At 36.7% G+C, this 8,276-nt stretch overlaps 1 long non-coding RNA gene across 1 annotated transcript; it reads right to left on the reverse strand.

The window, feature by feature from the left end:
* Positions 1–306: 306 nt before the first annotated feature.
* On the reverse strand, positions 307–6,128 carry LOC132680301 (uncharacterized). Its single transcript, XR_009610621.3, has 4 exons — positions 5,941–6,128; positions 2,456–2,601; positions 2,031–2,117; positions 307–519 (listed from the first exon to the last, which is right to left on the reverse strand). It is a non-coding gene; the product is annotated as an uncharacterized LOC132680301 (long non-coding RNA).
* Positions 6,129–8,276: the final 2,148 nt, after the last annotated feature.

Here is an 8,276-nt window from a genome sequence, read left to right on the forward strand (position 1 = left end):
ATAAGAGTGAGAAAAATAATGCTTTACATAAACACTCACCTTTACTGACAAAAACCTTATATAGAACTCTCATGAATTTGGCTAGATAAAATCGATTTCTTTGTTGTAGGTGACAGGCAATCCAGAATCGAGAAGTGAAGCACATACCTGAGACTTGAGTCGTATGACCCAAAGCAAGGATGGTCTATTTTGAACAATGCCGGCTGCTGAGGAAGTCCAGATTTCCTCAGCTACATTGAGGCAGATTAGTCCAGAGGTAGAGAGAGAGTTTTCTGGTCTTCCCTCAAGAAGAATGAGATTCTAAAACATAGCTTATTTTTTTATGATTCTTTGGAGGAAGCCCACCCAAATGGAGACAGAGCAGAAAAAAAAAAAAAAAAAAAAAAAAAGAGAGATGTGCGTGAACTTGTCTTTGCTGGAAAGAGCAGTTCTTTTCCCCTTATGACTCTGGATCCAGGGTTCTTTTTCCTTCCCAACTGGACACTAAAGCATCTCTCCTCCTTGTACAACATAGGTAAGCTGTGGAGAATGGAGAAGGGGATATGTTAGAATAATCATGTATACATTTCTTTCGCCCATATCTAGCCTTCCACCCAGGGCTTAGTGTGTGAGTATGATACACATTATACTGTTGATACACATATACGGTTGTGTACCCAGTGTCCAACACTCAGCAGTGTTTGTAATTTTCCCGGGGTGCTCTGCTCAGTGAATAGCAAGCCAGCAGCTTTAGGAGGCTTACCTCCCCACATTTCTGAGTGTGTGTTGAGGGAAGGGGATTTAAGAACACTCACTATTATCCATTTCTCCCCTTTCTTGTTTTCTCCTCTTTCTCCTCCAACTATACCATAAGGGCTTTCTAATTCTCTGCTCTAATTATGAAACACACTTGCTTCATAGCCTCCTTCTTTCCTGCTCTATAGACTTCCTATCTCCAGAATGATCCATTTTCTCCTTACTGTAAATCTCATGGCTTGGCTTAATAATAATAAGCCTACAAGATAGAAAAACATTTCATTAATGAAATATATATATATCTATATATATCACATGATTTTTTAAAATATGGTTTTGTTTTCTACCTTTTTTAAAAGGTAAAATTTCAAAGAGGGAAAAGAAACCTGTCTGGGCCTCAACTTTTTCATCTATAAAATGAAAGAATTAGAATAGATGATTTCTAAGTTATTTTTTAAATCAAAATTTTATAAATCAATTTCATCATCTGAGTGAAAAGAGAAAGTAAATTTAGTCTAGTGAATATACTAGAAAGGATGAAATTAGACCTAGTATTTTAAGCAAAACAAAGGTCATTGAAGTATTCATTGTTAAGTCATAAATATTTGTACGTAACTGTGAGAAATTAACAATCTGCCCTCAAGAGTTAAAGAGAGATTGATGGAGCACTTTATACAATTTTAATAGCAAATTTGGGGGAACAAAAAATCTGCTAAACTGTATCTCAGAGCCCTGCAGAATTTACTTACTGTAAAAGTTTCCAATCTAATGTGGTTGCCTTTCTTAGAGCAGGAAATAAGTATCCTTACTTTTCCGCTGTTTTACGGTATTGTTCTTTTCCCATCTGTACACCTATGGGACTATTCACAATGCTTGCACCCTCCCATTATGTCTTCATAAATCAACTGAATTTCAGTGAAAAATCATCAAAGACTGCATTATTTTTCCCAATTGTTAAGCTATCTATGTTTCAAAGCACAAAGAAATGGACACGAGGGCAAAGTAACCAGAAACGAATAATGAAATAAATGAATAAAACTGAGCTTGGCTAATCTTTAACATAGGCTACACATCAGTGAACTAATGTTTTACTACAGCATAGGTGCCTTTTTCAGAAAAGCATAGTTTTAACTATCATCAGTTAAGTTGAGATGCATTGACCCCTGTCGGAGAGGAAATAGTTTTTTTAGTGAAGGACGTCAGGATAGATGCCACAGAATAAGAGGGTCCAGGGATAAGCAAAGAAAGAGCTTTTTAAGGGAAAGGCAGCAGGTATAAAAAGTCCCCTCACTTACTTTACAAGTTGCCATGAGAACTCTCATGGTATTGCTGACCGGGGCACCTCTGGGCCCTACCGGGGTCTTCAGAGCAGCTCTGCATTTCTGTTGAGTGAAAAGGGATTAGGTTGTATTTAAAGGATCCTAAATCACCTTGAAGTATTTACTCTGAATCTGGGCAGTCTCTTGTTCCATATGCTTTCAAACGAGAAGGTGAAGAAGCGGAGGGCAGCTTCTAAGAACACTGCTTTATTTTAAATATAAATGATCTCTTCCCCTTTTGGAAGCATGCTCTAAAAATACTAAGAGGAGTCTGATCCCCTGATCCTAAGTCTACCACATAGCTAATGCAGATCTGAGTTAAGCTCCAACCTCATCTAAGTGCAAACATTTATAAGAAAAGTTTGGGGTATTAAAAAAACACTGAAAAAAAAAAAACCCACCTTGTGATCTGAAATGCTGTAAGGAGTCCAATATCCCTCTATGGCCATTATGACCCAATGTGCTCTCTGCTCTCCAGGCATAATTCCTGGTCTCGAAATGTGACTTCAAGCTGTTGAAAACTTCACCATATCAAACATGAAGAATTCTTAGAAATGAAGGTAGAAAATAATGAAAAAAATTTTTAAAAAGAGGACATTTACTTTCCCCCTTTCTCACTAGCTGATAGAATCCTATTAATTATCACAAATCAACACTCAGATGAGGTTTTCACAGTTCTTCACATAGATAGGATTAGCTACTTTATTCGCGTTCTGTACTTATAAATCAGTGTTTATGACTCTATAATAGGATGTTCCTCAATGCATTGTAACTATTTGGATACATACCACTGTTTGTAAGCCTATCTGTGCATGTGCTCAATATTTATGACTATTGAAATGATTTGTGTCTGCAGGGTGTTTTCCACCAGATTGTGATTTGCTGAGCCACAAGAAAGAGGCGGTGTAGCATTATTCATTTTGGTATCTTCATGCACATGTTTAAACAGATGATTCTATGACGGGATTTGCAATACCCTTTTCTCAATACTATTTTTAATACTATTTATTTATTGAAAAAAAGTTATTGGTGTCCAGATTTTCAACAGAATGAAGTCTGCTATTCAAGCATTCAAGATATCCAAAGTTATTCTAGAGTCAGACGTGTGGTTCTAGTAGTCTCGTTTACTGTTTTAGAAACAATGTGATCCTACCTAGACACTTTCCCCAAAATAAACACTATGCTGTAGCAAGAATGGCTTTCTCTGTGTCCCTAAACACAACATGTCTGAACTCAAGTTCTAATAACCAGGTGGAGTAGCCTCACCATTTTAATTACATAGAGCTTAGTATTGAAAGAGCACACTTCGATTCTTTATCACAGTTGTTCAGTCAGGATCATTTCTTTTTTTTTTAATTTTTTTTTTAATGTTTATTTATTTTTGAGACAGAGAGAGACAGAGCATGAATGGGGGAGGGTCAGAGAGAGGGAGACACAGAAACTGAAACAGGCTCCAGGCTCTGAGCTGTCAGCACAGAGCCCGACGTGGGGCAGGAACCCACGGACCGTGAGATCATGACCTGAGCCGAAGTCGGACACTTAACCGACTGAGCCACCCAGGCGCCCCAGGATCATTTCTTCCCATAGATGATAAATTTCTGTAAGTCTTTGCTAATAACCTGTATTTCAATGTTAACTCCTTCAGACTAAATGGGACCCAAAAAAGTCATTAATTAAATAACGCATTGTGTTGGGAACAAGAGATATTTGACATCTGAATAAATTACAATTTTTCTTCTTGTTTTTTTGAAGTTTATTTATTTTGAGAGAGAGAGAGAGAGCAAGCAGGGGAGGGCCAGAAAGAGAGGGAGGGAGGGAGAGAGGGAGAGAATCTCAAGCAGACTCCACACTGTCAGCATGGAGCCCGACACAGAACTCAATCCCACAAACCATCTGTGAGATCATGACCTGAGCCAAAATCAAGAGTCAGACATTTAATTGACTGAGCCACCCAAGCACCCCCAATTTTCCTTCTTAATAGATGTGTGCGTAACAATAAACAGGTTACTTAATATAAGATACAATCTCATTATCTGTAAAATGATGATAGTAATACCTACCTTGAGGAGCTGCAGGAAAATAAGATAATACACGTAACAACACTGCATTTAATATGTACTTAATAAATGCTAAATCTTACTATCATCACACACTTGTTATATTCAATCCCTCCTTTGATCTTCAAAGACATAAGAATTGCATGCATGTTTTTTTGAAAGAGAAAACAGTAAATTCAAGACTCAGAAGAAAACATTTCTTCCAAAAGTAATTCTCTGCAAAATAAAAATTTAGAAAAATTGTACTCTTTTTGAAATAAGAATTGAAATATATAAGAAGGGAATTAGTTGATATAAGAAGGCAATTAGAAAGTTAGGATAGTAAGGATACTATGAATTCAGTAGCAGAATTGAAATTAATATTTCAGGAAGCAAAAGTAGAAATGACACCAGTGATGATCAAATTACTGAATTAAACATTCAGTACAAAATAAGAACCAATTCCAAGTTAAAAAAAAAAAAAAGAAAATACAATCTTAAAACATGTGCAAGAAGTTTATGAGAATACGAATTTTATTCATTTACATTTTTGAAAAAATTGTACAAAGTGGAAAGAAATTTCAGAACCTAGAGATTCTTTCTCTTACTAGAAAGGAAGATTCTAAAATTGACGAAGAAGAATAAGCCAATGTGAACAGCAAAGACAAAAACATTAGGAAATTATTTTGGCCAGTGTTTTGTGAATGCACTTATGAGATAAATAAGAAAAAGTGATCATCATGACAGGAAAATAATCTTCAGACAAAAATGTGAAGGCAGTTTCCAAAAAAAAGAAACTTAATAAATAGATATTTATAAAATACCCATTTGTAAAAATTTTTGTAAAAATAGTAACATTTGCTATTTAATTTATCTTTAATTTTTTTTCCAAATTAACACATATTAAGAATGATAACATCGGGGCGCCTGGGTGGCTCAGTCGGTTAAGCGTCCGACTTCAACTCAGGTCACGATCTCCCGGTCGGTGAGTTCGAGCCCCATGTCGGGCTCTGGGCTGATGGCTCAGAGCCTGGAGCCTGCTTCAGATTCTGTGTCTCCCTCTTTCTCTGCCCCTCCCCCGTTCATGCTCTGTCTCTCTCTGTCTCAAAAATAAATAAACGTTAAAAAAAAATTAAAAAAAAAAAAGAATGATAACACCTAGTGTTGGCGAGAGGTACAATAGCCATTCTGGTACACATTTGGTGGGAGGGAAAATTAAAATATTTTCAGAGTACTGCTTGGAAAGTTATCAGAAGATCCTAAAAAGTAGCTTCCCTTTAACTAAGGAGTTTTTTTTTTTTTTCCAGTCTTATTGTAAGGATAAAATTGTGCAAATATATAGCATGAAGGTAATCGTCACAGGATGATTGACAGTAATGGAAAATCGGGAACAAATGGTTAACAAATAGAGCTTAGCTTCTTTAACCATCATAATGAGGAAAAGAAGCAAGCACTATGCAGTTTACTATATGGCACCTTTCAAGGTTTTATACATGCATTATTACATTTCATCCTTGCGATGTAACCACATATTGTGTTATAATTTTATCTTGTCTGCCATTTTGCAGATAAGGTTTTACAAAAAACTACACAGGACACACTGTCAGCAGAGGGTAATGAGACAATTCAGGCATTCTGACATCAGAACTTAGGTCCTTTCTATTTTATACATGGTCTTTCCTGTATTGGAATATTTTGCAGGCTTTAAGCCTTCAGACTGTATTTATTTATTGATATGGAAACTTGATTATAAAATACTGTATGTTTATCTTCTTAACTCTATGTAAAGCTATGTTGTATTAGTCCATTTGGGCTGCCGTAACAAAAGCACCACAGTCTGGGCGACTTACGAACAACAAAAGTTAGTTTCTCACGGCTCTGGAGGCTGGGAAGTCCACCGTCAAGGTGACCCAGATGCTGCAGATCCGGTGTCTGGTGAGGGCCGGCTTCCTTCTGAGGGTCTTGTCGCTGTGCCCTCGCGCGGTACAAGGGCTGAAGGACCCTCTGAGGTCGCTTTTATAAAGGCGCTGATCCCGTTCAAGGAGGCTCTGCTTTTGTGACCCAATCACCTCCCGACGCTGCCACCTGCTACTATTATGACACAGAGGATGAGGTAGCAGCGTGTGACTTCGGGGAAGAGACAAAGTCCAGTCTGTAGCCTATGCCTGTATCTGTGTATTTGTAATCCTACACGCAGACATACGCGTATTTGCATCTAGGAAGAAATGAAGAAACTCTAACCCGAAATATTAGCAAGAATGTCCCTGCGTGGTGGGATTCGTGATGATTTCTAATATTTTTTTTCTGCCTGTTTTCATTACGAGTTTTTGCCTAATGAGCATTTATTCTTATGTAATGAAGTCGTTAAAATAGACACTTATGTTCAAATAGAAAATTTTGTACCATATAAAAATGCTTTTTATTGGATGATATAAAAATATTTTTTTAATGTTTATTTTTGAGAGAAAGAGAGAGTGCAAGCGAGGGAGGGGCAGAGAGATGAAGACAGAATCAGAAGCAGGCTCCAGGCTCCGCCAGAACTGTCAGCACAGAGCCGGAGGTGGGGCCCGAGCTCTGGAACTGCAAGATCATGACCTGAGCCAAAGTCAGACGCTCAAGGGACTGAGCCACCCAGGTGCCCCGAATGACATAAAAATATTAACAGTGGTAGAACTCTGGTTAATGTCTCTCATGTTTATCTTTTAGTTCAATATTTTTATATCGTATGATGCAATGAGAAAAAGCCTTTAAAATTAGCACACACTATTCAAAATGTAGTATTTATTCAGCATCGTTAAAAATACATACTTAGGCATAGAATCAAAGGCGAGATGACAAAATGTTGATGAAACTGTTATAAACCATGTATAATTTTCTTTAAAAAATTTTTTAATGTTTATTTTTGAGAGAGAGAGAGAGAGAGAGAAAGGGAGAGGCAGGAAAGAGGGAGACACAGAATCCAAAGCAGGCTGCAGGCTCTGAGGTGTCAGCACAGAGTCCGACTCGGGGCTCGAACTCACAAACTGAGAGATCATGACCTGAGCTGAAATTGGATGCTTGACAGACTGAGCCACCCAGGCTCCCCAACCACGTATAATTTTCTCTTCTTCGTATGTGTTTGCAAAACATTCTAAGAATGTTTACACAGTATTATGTTTAAATATTTAGACAATGAATGAATATTGATCTGAGTATTATTATTCAGTATCATCTTGTTTATCCTAAGATATGATAAGTGTTAATACAAACTTTTGGGAGAATTATTTATATGATTTAAATAATTTTATTTACATTCCTCGCCAGCCCCTATGTTATCTGTAGTTATATCAGTAAGAGTGTTTTGGGCTTCAAGTATTATGTTTCAAGTTTCCAACAGCTGGGTATACCTAATGCTCTTCACATTTATTAAAAATCACAAAATTCACCTTTCAATGAAGAATTTCTTAGTATAAGTTGTTGGAGACTTCTGGCATAGCTCTTCTAAAATGCAAGTCTTCAAAGAGCACTGGAACGATGATCTCATTAATTTCTCCCAGAGTCCTGAGAGGTAAATGACAAGTCTGACCTATGAGATGGATTAGTGAGCATTTTCATTAAGTCCCTGGCAGACACTGAGGAGGTGACCAGCACTTAGCCAGATGGAATTAAAAATTAAAAGACACTTTAGAGAAATAACTAGAATGCTACAGAATGGAATTTTAGAGAGACTAATTCTGTGCAGTAACGAGAATAAATGTGCACTGGAAATAGGAAACAAAGAACAAATTGAGAATTAGAAATTATAAGTAAAAGACAAAAAAGGAAAACATATACATACTTTATATATTTTTTTAATTAGAAGGATGTCAGATTTCCATACAGCAGAAATTTAGCTCCCGCAGTATATTTAGTGGTTGTCACATTCTCCCTGCAGCACATTTTCTAGTTTGTCTCCAACCTGAGAGAAACTAGGAAAAGTTCAAACACAGACCAAGAAAAGTTCTTATATAAGAAAGAGATTGAAAATACAGGATATTTTAGAGGAGATTAAAACACTTTGTGCTGATTTTGAATGGCAGAGAAAGGGCAATATTTGTAATAAATTTTAAGTACGAGAAAGGTTATAAAAAATGGAGACTTTATGATCTTATCTTCTCCAAAGGTCAAATAAATGTAAATAACTTCAAAGGGCATCCGTAGTTATGAA

Source organism: Panthera onca, chromosome A1 (genome assembly GCF_046562875.1).
Source record: "Panthera onca isolate mPanOnc1 chromosome A1, mPanOnc1 haplotype 2, whole genome shotgun sequence".
NCBI lineage: Eukaryota > Metazoa > Chordata > Mammalia > Carnivora > Felidae > Panthera > Panthera onca.